This window comes from Natator depressus, chromosome 3 (assembly GCF_965152275.1).
Source record: "Natator depressus isolate rNatDep1 chromosome 3, rNatDep2.hap1, whole genome shotgun sequence".
NCBI lineage: Eukaryota > Metazoa > Chordata > Testudines > Cheloniidae > Natator > Natator depressus.
Window position 1 is genome coordinate 93,755,127 of NC_134236.1, and position 15,294 is coordinate 93,770,420.

Here is a 15,294-nt window from a genome sequence, read left to right on the forward strand (position 1 = left end):
AAGGAACATAGGATTAGCTATACTACATCAGGCCTTCAGCCCCACATGAGAAATCTGCCTCTGGCAATGACCCATATCTGATGCTTCAAAGGAAGGTGAAAATCTACCATAACTCTCCAAGCCAATTGTGCAGTATTATAATTGATGGTGGTAAGGGATATTTTCTTGACTTCCGTTATGATCAGTATGAGATCTGATTACCCACATGATGGTGATAAAATTGAGGACTTTGGTCCCCCTTGCCAATTTAATTCTAAAACAAAAATGCTGTGACTTAAATTTATAAGTTACGGAAGGAAAAGACCAATACATTCATGCAATCCATCCATCTTCCAATGCAGGATTACTCCCTAGAGTAAATTTTCTAATGCTTTGTCTCATCTAGTTTCAAAACTCTGAAGTTATGGAAATTTCTCTACTTCCCTTCAGAGAACAGTCCATCTATGGCAGGACTTTCCTCCATATATTTAGTCTAAATTTTCCATTACTCTTACTTTTACCCACATGTGCCACCGTGAAGTCTTCAGATATCAGACTGTTACGTTGCCACTTAGTCAGCTCTTTGCTAAATTATACATATTAACTCCCCTAATCCTTCTTTATGAATCAGTCACACCCTCTGACTATTCTTGTTGTTCTTATCTGAACCTTTTTTTAATTCACTAATATTTTTCTGGTTATAGAAATTCATTAAAGAAATCCCCATGGACAAAATTTACAACTGACAATATAATTATTATGTATAACTTAATTATAATTATTTGAATTATAATTTTAAAATAACAAATTGTGTGTATACTGTAGTCTTACAACCACACTGTCACTTTTTAATGGCGTTTTCAAGCAATTACTTTGTAAATCTTAAAACACAAAACTGGCTTTCTCTCTGGAATGTGACTTTTAATTTGGTGCACCTGAGTATGTGTCATTGGCTTAACTTTCATAGCCAAGATACTAGCTTTATCCTCTGTAAAGATCTTTAGCAAACTATTTTTGTCCTCCAGACTCAACTTTGGAATTTTTAAAGACATTAACTATAGGCAAAATATCCTTTGTGACATTTTATTCATTGTTAATAACTAGAATTTAGTGTATGGCAATATACTGTGTCAAACAAATGGAGAAAGCAAGCTATGTAGACTAAATCACACATGCTGTTTTGTTGCATTTTTATAACCCCTTTCTCTCTCCTATTTCGTCAGAATGTCTTGAGTCAGCAAGAGTTTTTCACTGCTGTATCATTCCCAAGTAATACGTTCAAAGTAATTTGGTTGCTGGAAATAAAATCCAAGTAATACGTTCAAAGTAATTTGGTTGCTGGAAATAAAATCCAACATCTTCCTTCACCCAGGATAAAAGGGGGACTGTAGTGAAGATGATTTTGTTATTTTAAGCAACCAGAATTTACACAGAGAATCATCATGGGAGTTGGATCAGCAGTCTGCTCAGTACTAATTGTGAATTTCAACCAAAAGGGAAAGCTCAGTCATTGTCAAGCCCAAGTGCTCAAGTAATTTATAACTGATGAAAATGAAAATCATGAAAATAGAATGAGACAAACTTAGAAGATAACCACTAATTTTGGTGAGGTCAAATAGATGTGTTTTCTCTTTCAGGCATGCAAATGATGAATTGCTACCAAACTTCAATTTTTGATGGGATTCATACAGTTCACTGCATATACAAGGCTGTCATGGGATTCATACAGTTAACTGCATATACAAGGCTGTCACACAAGACATATGCTGACCAGCTGTATCCAATTCTGAGCAGTGGAGCTAAAAGAAATCCATAGTATGAAATCAAGCAGAACTGAAACCCAGTATTCCACTGACATTGACTGAACTGCACCAGAGATGAATTGTCCCCCTCTCTTCTAATGTACCCCCCCAAGAAGTCTTTGGTGCTGTGTTTTCATAGTATAAAGTACAGTTGCTCTCTGTTTTGATGATAGCTCTGCTTTCCAGGAACAAGATTGACCATTTGGATGATGGCTGAAGCAGGAGAGCCCTACACTTATTATGCAAATGTACTTAATATGTCTCGTATTAGGTCAGCAATGGCAGTTCCCATTCCCTTTGGTGCCTACACCAGATGGAAAATAAATTCTGCAGGTACTGATAGTTGAAGAATTAGATAAATTCATGGAGGACAGGTCCATCAATGGCTATTAGCTACAATAGTGAAGGATGTAACAATATGCTCTGGGTGTCCCTAAGCCTCTGACTGCTAGATGCTGGGACTGGATGACAGGGGATGGATCACTTGATAATTGTCCCGTTCTGTTCATACCCTCTGAAGCATCTGGCATTGGCCACTGTCCAAAGATAGGATACAGGGTTAGATGGACCATTCTTCTGACCCAGTGTGACCATTCTTATGTTCTTGATTATGCCTGGCTCTTAAATGGTTGTGAAAGAAGAACAAAGGATTCCCCTCCCACTTAGCATCACTACTTAAGGGCTACCTGGATTACAACTCTGTGCTTGGAGGAATCCTAGGACTGCACACCAGAAGCACCCTCAGGAGTGGGCATGGCTCTGCCCCCGACTCACCATGTACACATGCCCCACCCATCATCACAGTAGGGAAGCCTCAAGCTATATAACTGAGTAACGGTGTCTCCCAATTGTCTTTCTGGGATGGTGTGCCTGTGCACCAGCCATTACTATGGGCAGCATGAAAGTAGCCTGACTTAGCCCACAGTAAGTGCATTTTATTTTATCTTTTAAAAAATAATCTGCTGTTTTAGGGCCTGATGCAAAGCCCAGTGACGTCAACAGGAGTTTTTCTACTGGACTGCAGGGGGATTTGTATCTGGCCCTGTAGGTTGTATGTATATCTGAGAAAGATTTGCAGAATGGTCTTGTGAAGAAAGCAATCCTACCAAATCACATGGTACCACTCCGTTGCTTTAAGAACTGGAAAAATAAATTACCAACATTCTCAAAAAGTAAAAGTTCTGACAGCATGTGCGCTGTGGCCTGCAGCAGTTTTATGAGAGAGAGAGAGAAAGCAAGACTATTAAACCGTGCAAGAAAGGCAATAAAAAATGGTTTGGAAGACAAGAAAGCCACAAGGAGTTTGAAAACTAAGCATCCTAAATGATCTATCCAGGTGGTCTACCTAAGGGCACAAGTGTACAGGAATTTGGAGCATTTTTGTTGGATTTTTTTGTTTAATGCAACTTTCTTGCACAAATTTGAGAAAGATGAAGGAATGGTTAGATGGAAGGTTGAAATAAATGGAAAATGAAAGTTTCTGTCTGCTGTTTAAAGCATACCCTTTCTTAAGGCCTGGCCATTAATTTTTACTTTTGTTTGGCGCTCTGGAGAGTGTCAGTGCTTCTTGGAGGCACTATATATTTTATACAAAATGTATACATTTTATACCAAAACAGCATCTTTCACAATTTTGTCAGATTTGTGTTTAAAATAGTGTGGAGAAAACATCCTCTGATGCAACTCTACTGCCTTCAATTAATTTATACTGCGGGATGAATTTCACCCACTGTCTCATAAATTATCATCTTTTTATCAACTCCTGTTGTTCTTTCAGCCAAGAAATGTGACGGAAGAACAAAGTAAATTGGTTAATGAATCGAATGCTGAACATTTCTTGCTGGGCAAATTTGAAGGTGACTTTGTAGAAACCTTAAAAAATATCTCAGGGCTCAGTTTCTTAGAAGTCACACATTCATTTATGTTGGCTAATGGCACTTCCCAGGGTTGTTACAAATATCATGCTGGGAAAGTTTAGAATACGTTTCCAAAGTTGTGCATGGGTAGTTATTAGTACAACTTCAGTTATCAGCTGAAAGTATGTTACTTCCTGTGCTCCTCTATTAACTTTGAATAATCTTTTTCTTTCTTTCTTTCTTTCTTTCTTCAACTTATTTGCTTTTTTCTTCATCATATATTCTATAGGGAGCTGGTAGTGACCTCTCTAGATAGGTTGCTTTACGCTTTCATTATAGGACATACTTGCAGCCTTTTCTCTGAGAAGTTTTCACACTTCCATTGTTTACAGCAGGCCTTCAATTGTTAGCAGTGGGCTAGCCCTCTTATTTGTCCCATGAAATTCTCTTCAGCATAAGGTCCCAGAAGCCCATGCACCCCTTTGGGTGCATTATTTGGGGCAGGAAACCCCCAACTTCTGTGGAGCTGGAGAAAGAAGGAGCCAGGCCAATCTGCTCATCTCAGCCACTACCTATCAGATGCAGAACATGGCCCCAGCAGCCCATTGCCTTCTCCCTCCAATCCTGGTGGCAGCACCTTGTGGCATCACCTAGGGTAGGCATGGCAAGGAGAAGAGAGAGTTGGCAAAGCCAACCTGGGTTCCTCCTAGCCAACTACTGCCCCTCAGATTCCAGGACATAAATCCAGCTGTCTATCCCTCTGCCCCCTTCTCGAGGATAACAGCCTCCTCTTGCTGACAGTTAGTTCTATAGCTCAAGTGGGGAAGTCTGTGCTGTTATGCTAAGGTTTGAAACTTTGCTGATGATGCATGATGAGGAGCTTGTTATAGATGCACACAATAGAATCTGTATTTACCTTTTACCTTTAAAATAATTGGGCAATTACATTTGAAAAAAGGAACCCCTCAAATGTTATTTACATTGCAAACACAAGCACCTGAAATTTTAGAAACGTCAGATTTTCAGTTGCTCTTGAAAACTTAATTCAGTCTCCCCAACCACCCCTTTATGCCTATGTATCACGGTACAGTCTTCAATTACATGCTCACATATTATTTCTTCCACAGGACCAGTGCACAGACTAGACACACAAAGTCTCAGAATTAAGGCTGCAGCAGCAGCAACTGCAATAGCGGTATTTGTATGCTTGTCTATGAAACCTAAATAGTGTTTTTTTAACACAGATTATTTTATGTCATATACATGCAAACTTTATTACAAAGTGAAACTGAACACATAGTTTCACAAGGGCCAACATAGCAAATACAGTAGTGTTACACTATATTTTTTAGATGAATAAATGGCCAATTTTTCCCTTAGGTGCATTCATAGGGCTTCAACAACAGATGTTACCTCAGTGATAGAAGTGAGTATACCTATATCAGGGCAGAATTTGACCCAAGGGCCAGAAAAACAAGATGGTGATCAGACTAACATGAATTCCAGTGGTGAAAAGATATCTGACCTGACCCTAATACCCTTCTCTTTCTCCTCTGAGGATCTCAGTGCCCTTTACATGTGCTAGAAATGAATGGAGTGCAGTATATATCACTGAGACATTTGAAATCACAGCTTTCTGAGGATGAATTTAGCTTTGATGATTCATGAAATCATAGAATCATAGACATGTAGGGTTGGAAGGGACCCCGAGAAGTCATCAAGTCCAGCCACCTGTGCTGAGGCAGAACCATGGAAACCTAGACCATCCCTGACAGGTGTTTGTCCAACCTGTTCTTAAATAACCTCCAATGATGAGGATTCCACAACTCCCTTGGAAGCCTTTTCCAGAGCTTAACTACCCTCATAGCCAGAAAGTTTTTCCAAATATCCAACCCAAATTTCCCTTGCTGCAGATTAAACCTTCGGTGGACCCAAAGAACAATCAGTCACAATCCTTTTTATAACATCCCTTAACATAGCTGAAGGCTGTTGTCAGGTCCCCCCTCAGTCTTCTTTTCTCAAGAATAAACATGCCCAGTTTTCTTAACCTTTCCTCATTACTTTTTAAATCTTTAATAATTTTTGTTGCTCTCCTCTGTACGTTCTCCAATTTGTTCACATCTTTCCTAAAGTGCAATGCCCAGAATTGGACACAGTATTTCAGTTGCAATCTCACCAGTTCCGAGTAGAATGGGATAATTAGCTCCTGTGTCTCACATATGACATACCTGTTAATACAATCCAGAATGATATTAGCCTTTTTTGCAGCTGTATCACATTGTTGACTCATATTCAATTTGTGATCCACTAGCATACCCAAATCTTTTTCAACAGTCTTACTGCCCAGCCAGTTGTTCCCCATTTTGTAGTTGTGCATTTGATTTTTCTTTCCTAAATGTAGTACTTTGCACTTGTCTTTATTGAATTCCATTTTGTTGATTTCAGACCAATTCTCCAATTTGTGAAGGTCTTTTGAATTCTAATCCTGTCTTCCAAAGTGCTTGCAATCCCTCCCAGCATGGTGTCATCAGCAAATTTTATAAGCATACTCTCCACTCCATTAGCCAAGTCATTAATGAAAATATGGAATAGTAACAGACCCACAGCCCTTAAATCTGTGACTGGTCCAGGAGTGAATATAGCAAATCCTGGATCTCAAGCTATTAATAATTGCTCTGACCTGAATTAATTTCCCACATCCTGTGGAGAATGGAGCAGCATTTTGTGATACATCATTTTTGTGGTATATTTTGTGGCACATCCAACTGTTTGAGTAGAGCTCAGAAGTTTGAAATGGATATGAGGCAACAAGAACACATATTGTGAAAATCATGGGAGCTTAGAGTCTGTTTGAACATGGCTAGTATCTCATCTTGCTTAGGTTTTAAATGATTTATCCAACACATCAGAGGTCTCTGAAATCTATTAAGGCTCAATACTATATATTCTTTCCCTTGTAAAGAGAAAAGCTAATCTGGTTGTGTGATATGAGCAGCTCTCAGAAATGTGGTTTTAATTTTTTTTCTTTGATTTAAGAAAAAAATTAAACTAAACTTGAGTAAAAATGAATTAATCTGTTCATTAATCAAGAATTGTCTGTTTTGCTTATTCTTAAAAAAAAAAAACAAAAAAAAAAACCCAACGTCCCAATAGCCAGACTAAGTGCTGAGTCACAGAAATCCATTCTGAAACAGGATCAACACAAAGGGCCAAATTTGGCAGTGAGATATATGCACATAGCTAGCACTGACTGGGAACCGCATTTGGCTCAGAGGATGGAAATATGGTACTCTCTGCCAAATTTCAGAAACCGCAACACAGGAACATTTCTTGAATGTGACTGTGGTTGTGGTCCAATGGTCTACAAAAGTGAAAGAGAACAGGGAAGCATGAAATCAGCAAAACAGATGTGTTCACAAGGCATTGAGTATCAAGAGGGATGTAGCACAGAGTCTAGGGAGCCAGTAAACCATGCCTTACTGTTTGTATGACTTTCTGAAATGGTTTGAAAAGCATTAAAGGAAAATAAGTTTGTTCTTTAGTACCATTTAAAGAATTCAAACATACCCTTACTATAATAAAGTTTACATTTTTGTTTATTGATTCCTAGAGGCATTGACTATGAATGGATGCCATCCTATGCTTATATTTTTCTATACACATGAATGTATTAAAGTAAATATTATGGTAATAGTCATTCCACATACAGGTGCACATTATATTTTAAATGTTTTGCAGAAGGTCATTATTAGTTGCTTGGGTAATGACTGTGAAAGAAAAATGAAAATGTCTAATTGTATGTTAAACTGACCATACCAAATTAATATTTTAATATACTTTTTAGGGTACATTTGGTATTATTATTAGCCTAATTTGAATTAAACCAGCCTCAGTGAAAACCTCTCAAAATGTGTCCAAATTCTGAGGACAAAACTGTAAATCTAAGCCAGATTTGTTTGTTAAATGAATATTTGGTCACAACTTTTAAGGGGGGTGGGGTTTGGAGAATCTTGGGAAACATTATTATTGCTCAAAGTAACTAACTGTACCTTTTAGACTGAGATACTTTCATTCATGTTTCTACATTATTTTCCAGCTGTTTTCCATGGGGCCAGAGAAGGAAAGATGGGCACCCTCCTTACTCCAACAACTGCACCCCTTTCCCTGTGCAGCCCAGGCCCTGGAGCTCTCAGAAGCCTGGGGACTGTGCCACTGAGATAGTGAGCGTTACTGCTATTCAGAAGGTGAGAGATCTATGTGCAGAGGTCCCTTTAATTTGTTGTTCTCACTTAGGGACAATCCAGACACAGCTTTGGCAGTGCTAGTCCATCCTGAACCGCTAAACTCTTGTTATCCTGCAGCCCAATCTAATATTGTCTTACTCATTTGAGCAAAGATTACTCATGAAAATAAAGCTTTACAGGACTGAAATCATAGTCGTGGGCCTCTCCTAAACATAAGATGCTTGGAGTGAAATTTTGGCCCCACTGAAATCAATGGCAAAACTCCCACTGACTTCAGTGGTGCCAGGATTTCTCCCCGATTGTGACAAACTGTACGTAATTAGTATGAGGTAGGTTTAATCTATCCTTTTTTCATCATGTGTACAGTATACAAGTAAACTCATACAACCATCTGTACAAGCAACAGTGAAACGTGATAAGTTGATGATTCTCGGTGTTTGCTTTTAAAATCCATTAAGTTACCAGGGACACATTATTTGTAATAATGTTTAGAAAAAGTCAGCTAATACTTTTTTTATGTTAACTTAAAAATAAGTGCTAAAGACATTACATTTGCTGTTTAGCATGCTCCAGCCAGATGCTGGATATTCCTGTCTACCCTAACCTTATCCTGCATATTGTTGGTGGCTAAAGTTTTTACCTTAACTCTGAATTTTTTGGCTTTGTTGAGTTAAATGATTCCCCCAGAGTTATTCTTCCATTTCCTCTCTATTAATTTCAGGTAGTAATGAAACATACAAACAAACAAACCTCATAACTTATGGATGAAACTTCTGAGAGAGGGCCAGATCATCCCCTCCTGGTGGTAAAACCTGTGGCAGGAGGCTCTGGTGATAGCATGTTCGATGTCATGAAAGGGCATGCAGTAGGAACCAGGGAGATCAGAGAGGATTAGTTTAGAGTAGTCAAAGCAAGATATGGTGAGGGAATGGGCTACAGTTTGGGTAGGGTTAGCGCGCAAAAGATCCATTTTGGAGCTGTTGTAAGGACAGACAGATAGCTTTTAATGTCAGGCTGCATATCAGAGGAGTCAAAGATGATGCCAAAGTTTGTGACAGGGGGATGGTGGACAGAGATAGAGAAGGGAGGGAGAAGGCAGGGTGAGGTGGGGTGAGAAGCTCAATTTTTGCAATGTTGAATTTGACTTGACAGTGAGATGAGATTTGGGAGAGACAGTTGATGATGTAGGACTGTATAAAGCAGGAGAGTTCTCAGTAAATGTCTCTTGAAACTGGGTAGATTTCTCAAGTTCTCCTCTCCGACTAAACAATAACAGCACTCATCAAAGCAGTAGGTACTCTCTCTTAACTGCAGAGAGCCAGGTTGTAACTGTTGTGTTCACACTGAGCAGAATCTTATGCCACAAGCAACCTGAATGACTTCAGTAGGACTGCTCATTGTGTAAGGTGCTGTTCAGAATGTAACCTGGCCCTTCAGAGTGGCTCTGTCACAGTACAATAACACTCTGGGGCTAATGTTTTCCGACCAGCAGTGCTTGTCTCCCGCTCAGGAGACAGACCTTCCCCCATAAAGGTCTGGGACAGACTCCCTGCTCTCTTCCTGGGCTGCCTTTATATAAGGCCTAGCCTAGCACTGATTGGCTGGCTGTAATACTGGCCCTGATTGCCTCCCAGTAGGCCTTTTCCTGTTTGGCTTCCCTTCTGCTCAGCCGCTCTGGCCTACTCTAGCCCTGTCTCTCATAGGTCTGGGGCAGCCGCCCCACCACAGGTATAAAAAATTAAAGAGCTGGAGAGTTTCAGCTGTAAAATGTGTTTTCCTCATGCTGCTGCAGTAACTTCTTAACTTATTTATTTTTGTAAGGTTTTTTTTTATTCCATCATTTAGAACTGATGTTGGTATCAGACAGTCATAGGACTGTAAATATGCAGGACAAGATTTTCAAAGGCAACTAGCATTTTTGAGTGCCCAATTTGATGTACATCAAGTTCCAGAGGATGGATGCTCAGCACTTCCTGGAAATTAGGCCCCTTTGAGTTTTCTGAAGTTAGGCATCCAAAAACTGAGGCACCCAAAAACACAGACAGAGCGGTGCTGGGCAGGCTCGGGGGAGGATAGAAGGGCTCTGGCCCAATACCTGCCAGACTGCGGGCCCTGATAGAAAGGGCCTAGAGGGTGTGCAGGGCCAGACGGGAAGTGGCCCAGGGACAGTTAGACAAGGGGAGAGAAAGAGGGCAGGGAGGCTGCCACTAGAGGGTTCCTGGGTCGGGACCCAGAGTAGTGGGCGGGCCTGGGTCCCCCCCTTCCTCCTTGTACAGCACCTGGCAGTGGAAGGGTGGCCGTGACAGACTGCAACCAGCCCTTGAACAGAGGGGCTAGACTCGAGAGGTTGTGGTTGGCCACTGCGGCAGGAGCAAACTGGAGAGACTGCTGTTAAGCCCCCTGGCCCTCCCCCGGAAAGGGGCGAGTGTGGACTTGGGGGCACTGCTGGAGGGCAGTGTCCTGAAAAGGATGCCGCGAGCTGGGAGCAACGCGGGTCAAGACGCCAGCAGGGTGAGAGATGGATGGGACACCACTGGCAGAGGGCACTCCGCACTGAACAGAGCTAATTCCCGGACTGAACAGCAGGAGGTGCTGCAGTGGTGAGTCCCGACCCATCACAATACCCTTCCTTTCTAAGCAATGGCATGTGCTTTTTGAATCTGCCAGTGTCTACTCTTGTGCTTCTCAATAGTAGCAACAGATTTAAAGTTGCAATTTCTATTTAAGGAAGCTTAACCAAGAGTTTTAACACTACCACTTCAGTATTTTTGAATATAAAACCACTTTAGAGCTGCCAAAAAACAGAATAGAAGCCTGCAGCCAGTGGCAGACCAAGAGCCAATCCCTTGGACTGGAGCGGAACGGAGAAATGAGAGAGGCAGATGAGCATGGAAAAACAAGAAGAAAGGAGACAACAATCAGGGACAGCTGAGAAGAGGGAAGTAAGAGAAAATAAAGCATGGTAATACAGATATGAAAACTCATTATTGATCATAGTGTAAATAATGGCATATTCTTCACCAAACAAATGAGCCCAAGGTTGTAAGTCCACCTTAGGTATTCAGATGATACTAATGAACCCAATGATATTGATGAATATCTCCTGTTTGATGTTATGAGAACTCATTGATGGAAATACCACCTCACTGTTTGCACACAGCTGGACAGTATTTAGTATGTTATTGTTCGTGAAATGTTTATAGATTAATACACACTACTAGAAAGTCATTAGAGTTAGAGAAGGAAGTGATCTGTCATGCCTGCTTTTCAAAGGGGTATTGATAGCTATTTGTATGTATTGCACACAGTCAGGTGCTTGGTGTTTGAAGATCTAATAAAATCCATTTTAAAGTCATGGAACCTGTTTGTGCCTAGAGACTGCATATTTAATTTACACTCAAAGCTGAAACCTCTTTGAAGGTTTGGTCCTTGAGGTCATCTTGTCTTTCTGCATGCTTGTGCAGGTTTTCTTTCTCATGGGATATTTCAGATGGTTTTTCCAGTCCACATTTTTTTTGTTTTGTCTAGTTTGTTCTCCATGTGGTTTCTGTCACAACCCATGGGAAAATATTCTGCATTCTACTAGACAAGGGCATTGTGGAAACTTTTCTGATAAACAACCTACATTTTCCTTTGCCTAGTTTCATACAATTACTTCTATGGTGATTATAGCTCCTAAATCTAATCTATCTGTTTTATACTGCTGCGCATTCCTGTAGAATCTGTGTGTCTAATTGACGAGGTGGTAATTGGTAAGTGGATGTAAAGGTGTCTAAATGAGGCTAAAATGGCTAGATTCTTCTCTCACTTATCCCTGTTTTACACCAGTGTAACTCCATCAGGGAGTCACTCTCCATTTACACTGGGATAAGTGAGAGGAGAATCATTCTAAAGTAATATCTAGGAGTCTAAGTGAATGGAGGGGTGATTAAAATGGTGTAAGTCATATGATCAAGGATCAGAAGAAAGTGCAAGAAAAAATAAATTAAGTAAGGGGTTATCCATGTAAACTTATTGTGACGTTGAACTCCATATGATTTTATGAAAATGTGCTAATGAGTGTGAATGTAATGTAACTGGAATGTGCTTCATGCAGGGGGTCTCTTGTAAGGTATCATTACAGAGTTTGTGGTCTGCTGAGTGTGATCATCCGATTTGTATGGATGTATGATTCTTGTATCTGAAGCTAGAAATGTGGGATATAACTCTGAGGTCCTATTGTGATTATGCAGAGTGTGAGCCATTGATGATGGCTTGGAATCTTGATGGCTCCTATTGGCCAGGACAATTGACTGTAGATGGCTCTGTTTGCCTGCAGGCCTTCCTGTGAATCAGGCTGGGAGGCGTGAGGGTTTAGGGTCTCACAGGACATGTGGCCATGTCTCCTGGTGCTGGAATCCATCTTGGACCTGGTGCTTTTCCATGTAGAGAGAGGGTGGGAACCCAGAGAGGGACAGGGGATTCCTGCTTTGTGCAAAAGATATATAAGGGGGTGGAACAGAACAAAGGGAGCTGCAGTCATGAGAAATCCCCTAGCTACCACCTGAGCTGGAACAAAGACTGTATCAGGGGAAAGGATTGGGCCCAGACTAGAAAGAGGCTAGTCTGTCAAAGAAGCTTATTGGAACATCTCTGAGGGTGAGATTTGCCTGCATTTAGTTTCCTACTCTATTAGGCTTAGACTTCTGTGCGTTATTTTATTTTGTTTGGTAATTTGCTTTGTTCTGTCTGTTATTACTTGGAACCACTTACATCCTACTTTTTGTATTTAATAAAATCACTTTTTACTTATTAATTAACCCAGAGTAAGTATTAATACTGGTGGGGGTGGAGGGAGGGAAAACAGCTGTGCATATCTCTCTTTCAGTGTTATAGAGGGAGAACAATTTATGAGTTTACCCTGTATAAGCTTTATACAGGGTAAAACAGATTTATTTGGGGTTTGGACGCCATTGGGAGCTGGGTATCTGAGTGCTGGAGACAGGAGCACTTTTTAAGCTGTTTTCAGTTAAGCCTGCAGCTTGTGGGGGAAGTGGTTCAGACATGGATCTGTGTTTGCAGCAGGCTAGCGTATCTGGCTCAAACAAGGCAAGGTACTGAAGTCCTAAGTTGGCCGGAAAAACAGGCTCAGAGGTAGTCCCAGCACATCAGGTGGCAGTTCCCAAGGGAGACTCTCACAGACTCTCATGTGAGTCACTTTTTCTGCTACACCCCTATTGATATGTGAGTGATAACATAGACAGTACCTCACCCTTAATTAGGGTACATCTACACAGCAGCTGGGAGGAGTAATTCCCAGCTGAGATAGATGAAAACATACTAGCTCTGCTCAAGCTAGTGCCTGAAAATCACAGTGTGGCCACAGTGGCTCAGGCGGCAACTAGCTGCCAAAGTATGCACCCAGGAGGGTCAGGCTACACAGCTACCAGCTGCTGTGTGGGCATACGTTTAGACATTTAGACTTCCTGTGACTCATTTACATCCACATACATCATTTCTGAGTCTGAGAATTCACTGACAATATGGTCAACTGCCCTCAGTAACTTCCACTGGTTATCTTCAGGAGTTCTGCCAAGGAGAGGAAATGAATCATTGCATGCCCTGACCCATTTGTTCTTGCCTACTGTTCTGGCAGCAGAGGCCCTCTTTCTCCCCCGCAGTGGGTGGTTACAAGGCTGCAACAGCAGCAGCAAACTCACACTGTGCATTATCAATCACTGGACTCCGCTGAGGTTTAGGCCAGCATTGACTGGCATAAATTATAGATAAATCTGGGCTATTAAATGGAAATCATAAAATTATCAATAAAATAAAACCAGAAAAGGCAGAAGTGTTCAATAAATATTTCTGTTCTGTATTTGGGGAAAAACAGATGATATAGTCTCATCATATGGTGATAATACATTCTTTCTCTGGGAGATGTTAAAGAAAAGCTACTGAAGTTAGACATTTTTAAATCAGCAGGTCCAGATTAATGTACATCCAAGAGTTTTAAAATAGTTGGCTGAGGAGCTCACCGGATCATGAATACTGATTTTTTCAGTAGGTCTTAGAAAACTGGGGAAGCGCTAGAAGACTGCAAGAAAGCTAATGTTATGCCAATTTTTAAAAAGGGTAAATGGGATGACTCAGATAATTGTAGGTCTGTCAGCCTGACATCAATCCTGGGCAAGATAATGGAGCAGCTGATATGGGACTCAGTTAATAAAGAATTAAAGGAGAGTAATGTAATTCATGTAAATCAACATGAGTTTATAGAAAATAGATTCTGCCAAAATAACTTTATATCTTTTTTTGGCTGAGATTATAAGTTTGGCTAATAAAGATAATAGCGTTGACTTCTGCTTAAGACTTCTATAACACATTTTACTTGGTATTGCATAATACTTTGATTAAAAAACTAAAACAGTATCATAACATGGCTCTCATTAAATGGATTAAAAACTGGATAACTGATAGGTCTCAAAATGTAATTGACATGAGGAATTTCCATTGAGTGGGCATGTTTCCAGTGGGGTCCTGCAGTGGTAGGTTCTTGGCCCTACGCTATTTGACATTTTCGTTGGTGACCTGGAAGAAAACATAAAATCATTACTGATAAAGTTTGCAGATGAGACAAAGTCGGGGAGTGGTAAAGAAAGAAAAGGCCAGGTCACTGATTCAGGGTGACCTGGAATGATTGGTAAACTGGGTGCAAGCAAATAATATTTGTTTTAACATGGCTAAATATAAATGTATACATCTAGTAACAAAGAAAGTAGGTTTCAGAGTAGCAGCCGTGTTAGTCTGTATTCACAAAAAGAAAAGGAGTACCTGTGGCACCTTAGAGACTAACAAATTTATTTGAGCATAAGCTTTCATGAGCTACAGCTCACTTCATTGGATGCATTCAGTAGACCATACTTACAGGATCACTCTTTTCTGGGAACCAGTGACTCCAAAAATATTTGAGGGGTCGTGGTGGATAATGAGCTGAATACAAGGTCCTAGTGTGATGCTGTGGCCAAAAGAACTAATGAGATCCTGTAATGTATAAAAATGGGAATCTCAAGTAGCAATAGAGGTTATTTTTACTTCTATATTTGGCAAGGCTGTGAGCGCGGCCAAAATACTGTGTTCGGTTCTGATGCCTACAGTTCAATAAGAATGTTGATCAATTGTAGAGGGTTCAGAGAATGATTAAAGGATTAGAAAACGTGTTCTAGTGATAGACTCAAGTAGCTATTAATTTAACAAAGAGAAGGGTAAGCTGTGAATTGATTAGTCTGTAAGTATCTACATGGGGAACAAATATTTAATAATGGGCTCTTCAGTCTAGCAGAGAAAGGTATTACACAGTCCAATAACTGGAAGTTGAAGCTAGACAAAATCAGGCTGGAAATAAGGTGTACATTTTTGACAGTGAGTGTAATT